This window comes from Alexandromys fortis, unplaced genomic scaffold (genome assembly GCF_014885135.2).
Source record: "Alexandromys fortis isolate MF-2015 unplaced genomic scaffold, M_Fortis_MF-2015_v1.1 scaffold_9, whole genome shotgun sequence".
In the NCBI taxonomy this organism is placed as follows: Eukaryota; Metazoa; Chordata; class Mammalia; order Rodentia; family Cricetidae; genus Alexandromys; species Alexandromys fortis.
This window is the reverse complement of record NW_026067892.1, coordinates 21586481-21599755: the sequence shown is the minus strand read 5'-3', so window position 1 is coordinate 21599755 and position 13275 is coordinate 21586481. Positions and strand designations below refer to the sequence as shown.

Sequence of the window (13275 nt, the reverse complement as noted above, 5' to 3'; positions counted from 1 at the left end):
ACACACACACACACACACACACACACACTGGGAAGAGGGACCCTTACTTGAGGATTTACTTTTATCAGATTGGCCTGTAGGCATGTCTATAGGGACATTTTCTTGATGAACCGTTGATGTTGGAGGGCCTAGCTCACTGTGGGCAGTACCACTGCTGGATGGGTGGTCTTGGGTTGTATAAGGCAGAGTGAGTCACAGGAAGCAAGCCAGTGCAAAGTGTCATTCCCCAGTAAGCAGCATGATTCCTCATGGATCCTGAATTCCTTTCCTGATTTCCCCTGGTGATGGACAGTGATTGGGATATCTAAGGAAAGAAATGCCTCCCTTTCTAAGTCGGTTTCACTCCGCATTCTCTCCCAGCAACAGACTAGAACAGACGGGTTTCTCTGACAGGGTGTTCTATCAACCAAGACCAGAAGCAGTGCATGAAAAAGACATGGAGAAGGAGGGACAGCTTCTTGAAGTGGTAGGAGGAGCGCCAGGCAGGAAGATGCGGCTAGGTGTCACCGGTGGGGAGGTGGCTTACCCAACAGTGTGCTCTGTCCCCACTCAGTGAAGCTGCCCCTTAACTTCAGGGTCCTGGTGGCATTCTGGGTTCGTGCTGTACTGATAATTGTTCCCAGGAAAGACAGACACCTCAGGGAGATTTGACCGTGGAGTCATAGCTGCCGAGTCCTCACGACTCTGAAGCTCAGCCTGAGTGTGTGTGGTCTTGAGAGGTCATGAGGCACGTTGTGTCTTGCTCAGGGGTGTGCCTACTTCTAGCGTTTAGATTTGTTATATCCCCCAACGGCCCTCGCCTTGGCATAATTGGGAGGTGGTAGAACACTTAAGAGGTGGGCTAGGTGGGCGGTCTTCAGGTTGCTATGGAGTGCCCTTGAAGGGACTGTGGGACTCCATCTCTTCCTCTCTCCTTTCTGGCGGGTGAGCGGCTCTGCTCTGACACACGACTCCAGTGTTGTGTGCTCCCTCCCTCATAGAGAACGAACCCATTCTGCTGTATGACTGTGGACTAGACCCTCCAAAGCTGTGAGTCAAATACTCATTTTCATAAATTATCCCAGACATTTGATACTGTAGCAGAACCTGACTAGCGCACCTACTTGATTTCACATCAATCTGCCCCGGCATCCTCTCTTAGGACTGTATCTCTGCCCAAGCAGTCTACCTGCTGAAGCCATACCAACCATAGCAGGACATCCCCAGCCTGACTTTGGAGATAAGATAGTCACCGAGGTTGAGGCAATCCCGGATCCTCGTACTCTAGTGGGATTCTAATACTGGCATTTGAGAACATGCCTACCCGAGTCTGCTTTCTGTCTTGGGGAGGTGGAGGACTAAAATAAAGGCTTCCACTTTCTGCTTGTATGACCTGCATCCTCTAGCTCTGAACAACATGTGTGCAGGCCTGAGCAGCCAGTAGAGTGCCTGCCGATGCATCCTGGGAGTTCAGTGGTACCCAGAACCATAGACATTTGTGTAAGGACAGATTTCCCCACAGCCAAGTATTTATAGTAGAAAACTTAATTTCAGTCCAACCTGTGGCATCCTGCATCCCAGAACTCAGTGGAACCATCATCAGGATGAAGGCTGTGTCCCTGAACTAAGATTGCGGGAGTTCTTGGGAATGTTGCCGGAGCCTTTCTTTTCTGCGTAGGGTGTGAGGGAAGGCAGGGAGAGTTGAGACTTAACTACCAGTCAACAAAGGGCTGCAGATGGATTTTCACACACTAGTCACACACGGGGCAGCACAGCCAGAGCTGCTCATGGTTCCTCCTATGGGCTTGCAGTTTTGTTAGTCTGGGAATCGTATCAATTCCACAGAAAGTCGGGACAAATCTTTCATTTCTTTTATTTTTCACCAAATTCTGAGCAAGATTGGAGCTCTCCATTCTTCAGCGGCTGCAGTAGCCTCATCCCCCAGGTACGCTCGGGACTCTGCCTTCCTCTGGGCCACCAGGGTGAACAGGAAAGACGGCCACCGAAACTCACTGTTAAGCTCACGAGTCGAAAGCCTCATTCTGAGCCCATTATGATGAGAACCTAGGAAGGCTGTGGGACCCTAAGGGCCTTACTGAGAACAAGAACATTTGGGAACCGAACCCGCGTCTCCAGAGGCCCCTGCTTTGGTTTAGTGTGGGTGAAGAAGGTGAGCAGGTCCTCGGAGAACAGCCTTTGTCGCTGTCTGGATCCTGCTTATTCGGTAGACACAGGGAGGAGCCTGACGTTCTGCTCACCGTTCCTGGTTTTGCAATCCTCACAAATTAAATATTTGCCTTCAAAAGCAACAACTGTGATAGCATCAGAGTAATATTCTAAAGCACCGTTTCCTCACACGCCAAGTGCAGAACCTAGGCAGCCGCCTGTGGGTGGTCTGTTTGGATAATGGTTTTCACGTGGAAACCTCAAATTGGCAACGAACTGGAGGGCACGGTGGAGAAAGTGAGATGTCCTGAGAGTGAGGTTCCCCGAGCTGACTCGAACCAAGAGTCTCCACTGAGTAACGCTTCCTTGCCCAATTTTCTGCCCATAAAATGGGGGAGTAATCGCTTAGTGACTCCAGGAGGTCACCGGGATGATTTGTGGGGCATTGGGGTTCGATAGGTTTTGTGTGCTTTCACTTTGCAGGAAGGGTCTCTCTCCAAAGCTCTGTAAGAATGAGCTAACCCAAAAGGATTTTCACTTATTGGAAATTTTATTTCCTGAATGGAAACCCACCAGCAGCTGGCAAACACTGAGGGCGCAGTGGGGCCAGAGGCCAGCTGTTGACGTCCTGTCCCTTGCCACGCTTCTGGAGAGCCGGGCTGTCTGCTGGGGAAGGGGTCTAAGTGGTGACACCAGCATGTGCTTCTCCCCTTCCGGAGAGAGGCCATCTGCTGAGGAGGGCGTGACAAGCCTAGTGTGTCCTCCTCCGTCCCTTCACAATGGGCAGGTGGCTTTAGAAATAGCACTTTGGTTCTTCTAAAGGACAACACCTTAAAAAAAAACTTTACAAAATATCTTTCATTTCAAAATGTAGAGGAACGGTTTCTTTTGATGCCTCCTTTGAGGGCAATCCATAGAAGACTGTGGTCTCTGAGAACGCCAGGCATCAGGTTCTAGGTGCACCTTCTGAATGGAGGGGAATCTATATGGCACCTCTTTCCCAGTCCTTTGCAGAGCCTGTTGTGGTTGCCATGGCTCCTTTTCTAGCTCTCTCCCAAATCAACCATGATTGTCCCTTAGACTCTATATTTTGTTGTTGCTGCTGCTGCTGCTTCAACAGGGCCTCACTATGTAAACCTGGCCTGGAAACCACTATGCTGGTCTTAGACTCACAGAGATCTGCCTGCCTCTGCCTCCTGAGTGTTGGGATTAAACGTGTTTGAGGCCCTTAAAGAGGAAATGAGAAATTCCCTCAAAGAAAAGACAAACAAAAAATTGGAAGATATCAACAAACCCCTTAAACCAAGAAAAAGCAATCAAACATATGAAAGAAACTATTCAAGACTTGAAAACTGAAATAGAGATAATAAAGAAAATACAAGCTGAGGGAATTATAGAAACAGAAATCAAACTAAAATCAATCAAAAGAGACAAAGAAGGACATTTCATATTAGTCACAGGAAAAATCCATCAAGAGGAAATCTCAATACTGAACATCTATGCTCCAAATACAAGGCACCCTCATATGTCAAAGAAATACTTCTAAAGCTTAAATCATAATCAAACCCTATACACTAATAGTGGGAGACTTCAACACCCCACTCTCACCACTGGACGGGTCAGTCAGACAAAAAATGAACAGAGAAATAAGGGAACTAACAGATGTTATGACTCAAATGGACTTAACAGACATCTAGAGAATATTCCATCCAAACATAAAAGAATATACCTTCGAGGCTGGAGAGATGGCTCAGTGGTTAAGAGCATTGCCTGCTCTTCCAAAGGTCCTGAGTTCAATTCCCAGCAACCACATGGTGGCCCACAACCATCTGTAATGAGATCTGATGCCCTCTTCTGGTCTGCAGGCATACACGCAGACAGAATATTATATACATAATAAATAAATAGCCGGGCGATGGTGGCGCACGCCTTTAATCCCAGCACTCGGGAGGCAGAGGCAGGCGGATCTCTGTGAGTTCGAGACCAGCCGGGTCTACAGAGCTAGTTCCAGGACAGGTACCAAAGCTACAGAGAAACCCTGTCTCGAAAAAACCAAAATAATAATAAATAAATAAATAAATAAATAATATACCTTCTTCTCAGCACCTCATAAAACCTTCTCAAAAATTGACCACATACTTGGTAACAAAAATAAACCTCAACAGATAGAAAAAATTGGAATAATCCCATGTATCTTATCAGATCACCATGGCTTAAAACTAGAATTGAACAGCAATACTAATTCCAGAAAGCCCACAAACACGTGGAATTTAAACAGTGCTCACCTGACTCTTCAATGGGTCAAGGAAGAAATAAAGGGAGAAATTAAAGACTTCCTAAAATTCAATGAAAATGACCACACAACATGCCCAAATTCATGGGACACAATGAAAGCAGTGTTAAGAGGAAAGTAGCACTAAATGCCTACATAAAGAAACTGGAAAAATCCCACACTAGTGAATTAACAGAACATTTGAAAACTTTAGAACAAAAAGAAGCAAACTCACCCAAGAGAGCTAGACGTCAGGAAATAATCAAATTGAGAGCTGAAATCAACAAAATAGAAACAAAGAAAACAATACAAAAAAATCAATGAGACAAAGAGTTGGTTCTTTGAGAAATTCAACAAAATAGACAAACCTTTATCCAAACTAACCAAAAAGCGAACGAGAATATCCAAATTAACAAAATCAGAAATGAAAAGGACATAACAACAGACACGGAGGAAATCTAGAGAATTATCAGGTCATATTTTGAAAATCTGTACTCCACAAAATTGGAAAACTTAAAGGAGATGGACAACTTCTGGATAAATACCATTTACCAAAATTAAATCAAGACCAGATAAGCATATTAAACAGACCTATAACTGCTGAAGAAATAGAAAGTCTCCCCCCTCCCCCCAAAAAAAGCCCAGGACCAGATGGTTTCAGCTCAGAATTCTACAAGACTTTCAAAGAAGAACTAATACTAATACTCCTCAAATTGTTCTATACAATAGAAACAGAAGGAGCATTGTCGAACTCTTTTTATGAGACTACAATTACCTTGATACCCAAACCATATAAAGATATCACCAAGAAAGAATTACAGACCAATCTCAGTCATGAACATTGATGCAAAAATACTCAATAAAATACTGACAAATCAGATCCAAAAACACATCAGAACCATCATCCACCATGATCAAGTCGGCTTCATTCTAGAGATGCAGGGATGGTTTAACATATGAAAATCTGTCAACATAATCCACCATATAAACAAACTGAAAAATAAAACCACATGATCATCTCATCAGATGCTGAAAAAAGCTTTCGACAAAATACAACATCCCTTCATGATAAAGGTCTTGGAAAGAGCAGGGATACAAGGAACATACCTAAACATAACAAAAGCAATATACAGCAAGCCAACCCAACATCAAACCAAATGGAGAGAAACTCACAGTGATCCCACTAAAATCAGGAACAAGACAAGGTTGTCCACTCCCTCCATATCTATTCAATATAGTTTTTGAGGTTCTAGCTAGAGCAATAATACAAGAAAATAATACAAGAAATAATTACAAGAATAATACAAGAAAAGGGGATACAAATTGGAAAAGAAGTCAAACTCTCAGTAATGGCTGATGATATGATAGTTTACATAAGCAAATCCAAAAATTCTACCAAGGAACTTCTACAACTCATAAACACTTTCAGTAATGTAGCAGGATACAAGATTAATAAAAAAAAAAGTACCCCTCCTGTACCCAGATGATAAAAAGGGCTGAGAAAGAAATCAGAGAAACATCACCCTTCACAATAGCCACAAATAATGTATAATATCTCAGAGTAACTCTAACCAAACAAGTGAAAGACTTGTATGACAAAAACTTTAAATCTTTGAAGGAAGAAATTGAAGAAGACACCAGAAAATGGAAAGATCTCCCATACTCTTGTATAGGTATGATCAACATAAATAAAAATGTCAATCTTATCAAAGGCAATCTACAGATTCAATGCAATGCCCATCAAAACCCCAGCAAAATTCTTCACAGACCTTGAAAGAATGGTACTCAATTTCATATGGAAAAGCAAAAAACTCAGGATAGCCAAAATAATCTTGTACAATAAAAGAATTTCTGGAGGCGTCACAAGCCCTGACTTCAAACTCTACTACAGAGCTACAGTATTGAAAACAGCCTGGTATTGGCATAAGAACAGATAGGAGGACCAATGGAACCTAATAGATGACCCGGATATCAATCCACACACTTTCGAACACCTGATTTTTGACAAAGAAGCAAAAAAATATCAAATGGGAAAAAGAAAATATATTTAACAAATTGTGCTGGCATAACTGGATATCAAAATGTAGAAGAATGAAAATAGATCCATATCTATCACCATGCACAAAACCCAAATCCAAATGGATCAAAGACCTCAACATAAAGCCAGCCACACTGAACCTCATAGAAGAGAAAGTGAGAAGTACACTTGAACGTATTGGCACAGAAGACCACTTCCTAAATATAACCCCAGTAGCACAGACACTGAGAGAAACAATAAATGGGACCTCCTGAAACTGAAAAACTTCTGTAAAGCAAAGGACATGGTCAACAAGACAAAATGGCAGTCTACAGAATGGGAAAAGATCTTCACCAACCCCCACATCAGACAGAGGGCTGATCTCCAAAATATATAAAGAACTCAAGAAATTGGTCATCAAAAGAACAAATAATCCAATAAAAAAAAGAGAGTACAGACCTAAATAGAGAGCTCTCAATAGAGGAATCTAAGATGGTAGAAAGACACTTAAGGGAATGTTCAACATCCTTAGCCATCAGAGAAATGCAAATCAAAACAATTTTGAGATTCCATCTTACTCCTGTAAAAATGGCCAAGATCAAAAACACTGATGACAACTTATGCTGGAGAAGATGTGGGGCAAGGAAACACTCCTGCATTGTTGGTGGGAGTGCAAGCTGGTACAGCCCCTGTGGATATCAGTGTGGCGATTTCTCAGAAAATTAGGAAACAACCTACTTCAAGACCCAACAATACCACTTTTGGGTATATATCCAAAGGATGCTCAACTGTGTCACAAGGACATGTGCTCAACTATGTTCATAGCAGCATTGTTTGTTATAGCCAGAACCTGGAAACAACTTAAATGCCCCTCGACCGAAGAATGGAAAAGGAAAATGTGGTACATTTACACAATGGAGCACTACACAGCAGAAAAAAATAACAACATCTTGAAATTTGCAGACAAATGGATGGAGCTAGAAAACATTTTGAGTGAGGTAACCCAGACACAGAAAGACAAATATCACATGTACTCACTCAAAGGTGGTTTTTAAACATAAAGCAAAGAAAACCAGTTACTAATCATGATCCCAGAGAACTTAGACAGCAATGAGGACTCTAAGAGAGATATACATAGATCTAATCTACATGGGAAGTAGACAAAGACAAGATCTCCTGAGAAAACTGGGAGCATGGGACCTTGGGAGAGGGTTGAGGGGGAGGGAAGAGGCAGGGAGGGGAGCAGAGAAAAATGTAGAGCTCAATAAATATCAATTTAAAAAAAAGTGGTCAGGTCTCCAGATCACCCGTTGTGTGTCTTATTTGTCTGTTTCATACACTTTGACCTGGTGCTGGTGAACTTGACGTTCATTACACTTGTTCCTACCCCAAATGCCGTTAACCGTTCACTATTTGAACATGTGAGATTAGGGAGCTTGAGAAGTAATAACCAGTCTTTATAGCGTGAGAGAGATTTACAATATTTCTTTAAAGTTGCTTTTAAGTTAGAATACAAAGTAATGTATGTAATTTTCATACGTACATGCCATTCTCTGTTCTGTCTAGTTCCTATTCTTTCCCCAAATAGTGACTCCTTCTGCCTTCATGTCTGAACTAATACAGCCACTGTGGACAGTCTGGCACAAAACTAGGAACAGAATTGTCAAATAACCTGGCTCAATGTGCAGCTTTTCAAAGAAGAGTTTTGGCAATCTTCTGCTTGTCACTAAAATGGGGACATCTCATTTTCCATTCCATTATCTTTCCATTTGCTACCTTTGTGTCTTTTCCCAAAGTGCTTTATACCAGGATTAAAACGATTTGACAAAATTCTCTGTTATCTTCAGGAGTTTTATTTCAGAATTTGTTTCGTCTCTTAGTGTCTTGTATCTAGGTATCAAATACTATCTGTTAACAGTACCCTTTTTTTTTTTTTGAGACTGTGTCTCATGTAGTTTGGACTTGGATGGTTAATGGGTTTAGCCTTGTGGAATGCACACGCGCAGTGGGGAAAGGAAGACGCTAGAATTCTGATAACACAAACTAGAGGACCTTTGAACACACACTGAATGAATGCTCACCCACTAAACCCCTTGCTTTGCCTCCTTGCTTTGATTATACAGAGCTAACCACTCTGAGCAAGACCTGGTGACATCCTGGGACAGTGGTTCTCAGCCTTCCTAATGCTGCGACTCTTTAATTCAGTTCCTCATGATGTGGTGACCCCAGCCATACATAGATTATTTTTGTTATTACTTCAAAACTGTAAATTTGCCACTGTTGTTATGAATTGTAATTCAAATATCTGTGTTTTCAGATGGTCTTAAGCAGCCCCCATGTGAAAGGGTCTTTCGATCCCCAGGTTGAGAACCGCTGCCCTAGGACAAGGATGGAAAGTTAAGTACAGTGAGGTTTCATTCATCTGCATTAACAGAAGCCAAGGAATTGGGATGCCTGAACCCCAATCCATTTTGAAGGTTTCCCTCAGACCACATTAGACAGAACGATCGGTATTTGCCTATGACTGACACTTTTTTCCTTATGTCTATCAAAAGCTCCAAATTCTCTACTCTTTCCAGTGACCAAGCCTTTGTCACAATGATTCACCAAGATCAGAACTTCAACTGTTTCTTGAGCACCCACGTGATCAGGACGGGAAGTGAGGAAATGGGTGCCTGGGGTTGTCACAACCATGGCAACTAAAAGCGTATAAAGTTGTGAGTTGCTCACTCTAGCATGGGTGGTTGATGTTACGGGTCTCCTCACATGCAGAGGACACAAGTTCCAGTCCCCATCCAAATTCCAATTACAAGTTACATGTTCAGTCTGATGCCCGTGCATGCCGAGTGCTCCGTCCAACGCAGTGATTAGTGTTCTCCTGGTCATTATTAGCTATGTGGCTTTAGCCCAGTCGGAGGGCTTCTCTGAGCCTCAGTTCTGTTGAAAACAGGGACAGCATGCATAAAAAAATGTTTCTGCTGCATGAGGGCTCACATGTATACATGTGTGTGAAGACCAGAGGCTGCTGTCCTGACATCTTCCTCAATGGCTCCCTAGTCACTGAAACCCCATCTCCTCTCTGAATCCCGAGCTCAGCATGGGACTAGCCTAGCTAATGGTCCAGAGAGTTCCCCTGCCTCCACTTCACCAGACTTTTATCTGGGTCCTGGGGAATCTGAATTCTGGTGTTTGTGCTCATGTGGCAAGTGAGTTACCTACTCAGCCGTCTCCCCAGAACTCTTTGCTTCATGGAAAACAAAATGACCCTGAAGATCAAATACAAGTCCTATCTAAAATGTTCAGATTCAAGGACTGCCTGGAAGGGGAAGGATGGAGGTGATGGAGCTGGAGCTTTTGTTTCCTAATTGCTGAGTGAGTTTAATGTGGGCTAATTAATGATGCTATTGGTGGATGGAATTAGCTAATGCAAAACCTAAAACAGCATCAAAGGCACAAACGGGCAGGAGGCATCTAGGATAATTGAGGGAACAGAGGCCAGAGTAGAGCTGCGAAGGGGTGTGCACCAAGCTGCTGGGCAGGCCAGGGGAGTAAGGGAAAACCAAGTCAGCCTACGGCTGAGCCATTTAAGCAGCGAGGGGGCTGGCTGCCAAAATGCCATCCTGTTTACAGCTCCTGTGTTTGAATTTTAGATTTGCTTGAGTCTTTGAAGCTGGGTTCCTGGGCCTTTCCTTGAGAATAAATTCCATTCTTTAGAAACCACAAAATACACTCCCACCATCCCCAAAAGGAATGTGAACTGACCTGGCTTCTGTATGGCCCCTTGGGACCTAAGGGACCTTCACATTAGAAGACGCTTCAGAGTGAGACTAATCAACCTGGGTTTGAACCCTATGGAAGTGGTGGTGGGGAATAGGGCAAGGTCTGTCTTCACTCTCTGAGCAAATGTGGGGTGGCCTCACAGCGGCAGCACTGAGCCAGGCACGAAGACAGGCGTTATCTGTCAGATCTTCACAAATATAGATGATCCCAGAGGACTCAGAAAATAGAAAATGTCATAATCCCCCTCCCCCAGCGCATGGAAACTGCTGAGATTCCTAGCTGGGCATCACAGCGCACGGCAGACTGTCAGTGGTCACCCTTTCCTACTCTGGAGGGCTGCAGCTGGCCGCTGTTGCTGGCCAGCATCCAGAGACAGGTAGGTGTGCATCAGGCGGGGAAAGGATCCCAACACAAACTACCATGTACCATTTCTCCTGAATGCCAGTCACTTCTCAACTATCATGAAGAGCCTGCGTGGGATTCTCTAGACAGCTCCTCAGCATAAAACAAAACAAACAACAGCAAAAACCAACCAACTGGTCAAAGCTTATGGTTAGGGAGTCAGCATATGACTTCAGCTGAATCCTGTTTAGCTTTTCCTTCCGAAGATGGGGCCTTCCGGGACTACCCTCGAACAATGCCATCACAAACTGACAGAGAGGAACAAATGGCAAGAGGCAGGACGTACACCCCACTGTCCCCACCAGCGAGGGTGTTTATGGTCCGTCGTTGGGACGTTTCCTAATGGTAAGTCCTTCCAAGTCACGCTCTTAAAGTGGCTTAGGTTTGAAGTGACCGTGACTTAGAGTGTCTGTCATACAGCCGAATGTCCCTGTCCTTTCCCATCCTTTGACCACTTTGAACAAACCTCAGTTTCACTCTGGGTTTGAAAACGCCCCCAAATACCACTTTAAAACAGCAGGGTAGTGGCCCGCTGGGGAAGTGGGGAAGAAGTCGATCCTGTCACTTGCCACGTCTCTCCACTGCCATGTCAGTCCTGCTGTATCCAGGACTCTGACTGACCAGGACTTCTGCTCACGTCACCTCTCTTGCCTTAGCTGGCCCCTGGCCATATGGATCCAGAGCAACATGGCAGGGACCTCACCTGCTGTCCCATCTGCCCCGAGATCACACATTTTGCCCTGCAGGAGCCTCTCTTTGCAAAGGCTGGGAAAACAACCCCTACCCTATGCCTCGGAACACTTTGGCTGGCAATGAAAACCTCAGGTGTCACAAAGACCTAGCCACCATACACCCTCCCTCTCCTCCGACGACATAGGACTGTGGCATTGGGTCTCAGACTTGATTGGAACCCCCGAACTGAATAGTTAGTCTCTTGGGACATTGAAACGACCCTGGGTAGAGGCAGGTGGAGAGAACCTCGCCAAAGTCCCAGGTGCTGCTTGTCCTCAGTGGGTCAGTCTCGGGAGCAAGCGGAGAAGCTCCGTTCTTCCCCTCCACACATCCACGGACGGCAGCACGTGTTGTTTGGGGGAGCATAAATAATACAGTTTGCAACACAGTTTGGCAGTCGAATCAAAGTGCACTCAACAGCAGAATGGGGTTTCTGATATTTTCTTCAAAACAAAGGAACAACCTCAGGTCTGCGAACTGGTAGCACAGACACACAGTAATCAGGAACGCTTGTCCAAACGCAACCCAAAAATGACATGCATCTCAAAAATGTACCCGGGATCCTTCCTAGCCAAGGACACCTCAGTTTCGTCCACAGTTTAAGAATACGGAAAACCAAAAGTGAAGAACCAAGGCTTACCTGGTGCCTGAGGGAGGTCAGCTTCTCCCGCAGCCGGGCGAGAGGATGGGTCTCCGGAGAAGGCAAGCAGGTAAGGGATGGAGGGCAGGCTTCACAGTCTGTCGCCAGCGTCCTTTCTGAAGCGGATGCTCTACAATCCTGGGGCCAGCCGGGTGACAGCGACCAGGCACACCTCTGCCGCCAGCTCCACTAACTTTCTATTTTGAAGAGCTCTCTCAGGAACTTTCTCTTGACTGCTCCCCAGTCCCGCCTGTGAGTTTACTAGTAGTCCTGCCTAGAGGCTTTCCCTCGCTGCAAACCCACCCGCGCCACCTAGAGGCCGCGGCTGGCACCGGCAATGCTGGAGCCTGGGCAAGTCAGCCTCAGGCTCTGCCGCCAGAAGCACCTGGCTGCACAGGACTTCCTGCCCCTTAAGGGACAAGCTGGAATGTGTAAAAAGGATTGATTTTGTTTTTTTTTTTCCGAATGTGTGGGGGTCTTGCGCCTATCAAAACAACTTGGGCCTTTGGTTACGAGAGTGCTGAAAGGTGAAATTTGCATTGTTATCATTAATCAGAATTTGAGCACAGCCCACTTAGCCCCCTCCCAAGATGGCTACCGGTATGGATACTGTTATATTTACTCGTTCTTCTTCATGTATATTTCCAACTCCTCCCCCACTGCCCTCTCACACCCACCACAGGTTTGGGTCACCATCTTCTCCTCAGCTCCTTCTTGGTGTCATTCCAGGTAGCAATATATAGGCTCCAATAGCTCCAGAGAAACATATGTACCTCCTGGAACAATAGAATACATATGAATACATACTCTGCCACTCCAGGGAAGTATGTATATCTTCCAGAACTCTTGATAGCCATGTACATTCCCCACACTTCTAGATCATATATATATACTCTGATAACCTCTGATAATCATGCTCCTTGTGATCAGAGGACCAGGAAACATGTAAACCGCATACCTTTCAGTATTGATCAATTCTTTTTCAAAAATATGAATTATCCAGAAAAATGCCCAGCCTTAAAAGAATATAACAGCTCCACCCTTTCCCCTCAATGCTGTGCTTCCTGTGAGTAAAAGAGCAGAGACTTCTTTTTCTTCTTCTTCAGTTTTGGAGACAGGGTTTCTCTGTGTAGTCCTGGCTGCCCTGGAACTTACTTTGCAGACCAGGTTGGCTTTGAACTCACACAGATCCGCCTGCCTCTGCCTCCCACGTGCTAGGATTAAAGGCGTGCACCACCACATCTGCCTTGGAGCAGAGACTTCTATGTGCTCCACTTCCTTCTTGTT

General features: G+C 44.7%; 1 protein-coding gene across 1 annotated transcript in view; it reads right to left on the bottom strand.

Moving 5' to 3' along the window:
- The window catches only part of Edar (ectodysplasin A receptor), a 73440-nt gene extending 61296 nt beyond the window's left edge, over positions 1-12144 (bottom strand). Inside the window, exon 1 of the mRNA XM_050143275.1 lies at positions 11989-12144. The gene's annotated coding sequence lies outside the window, so the exon portion shown is untranslated. The remainder of the gene's footprint in view (positions 1-11988) is intronic.
- Between the last annotated feature and the right edge of the window lie 1131 nt (positions 12145-13275).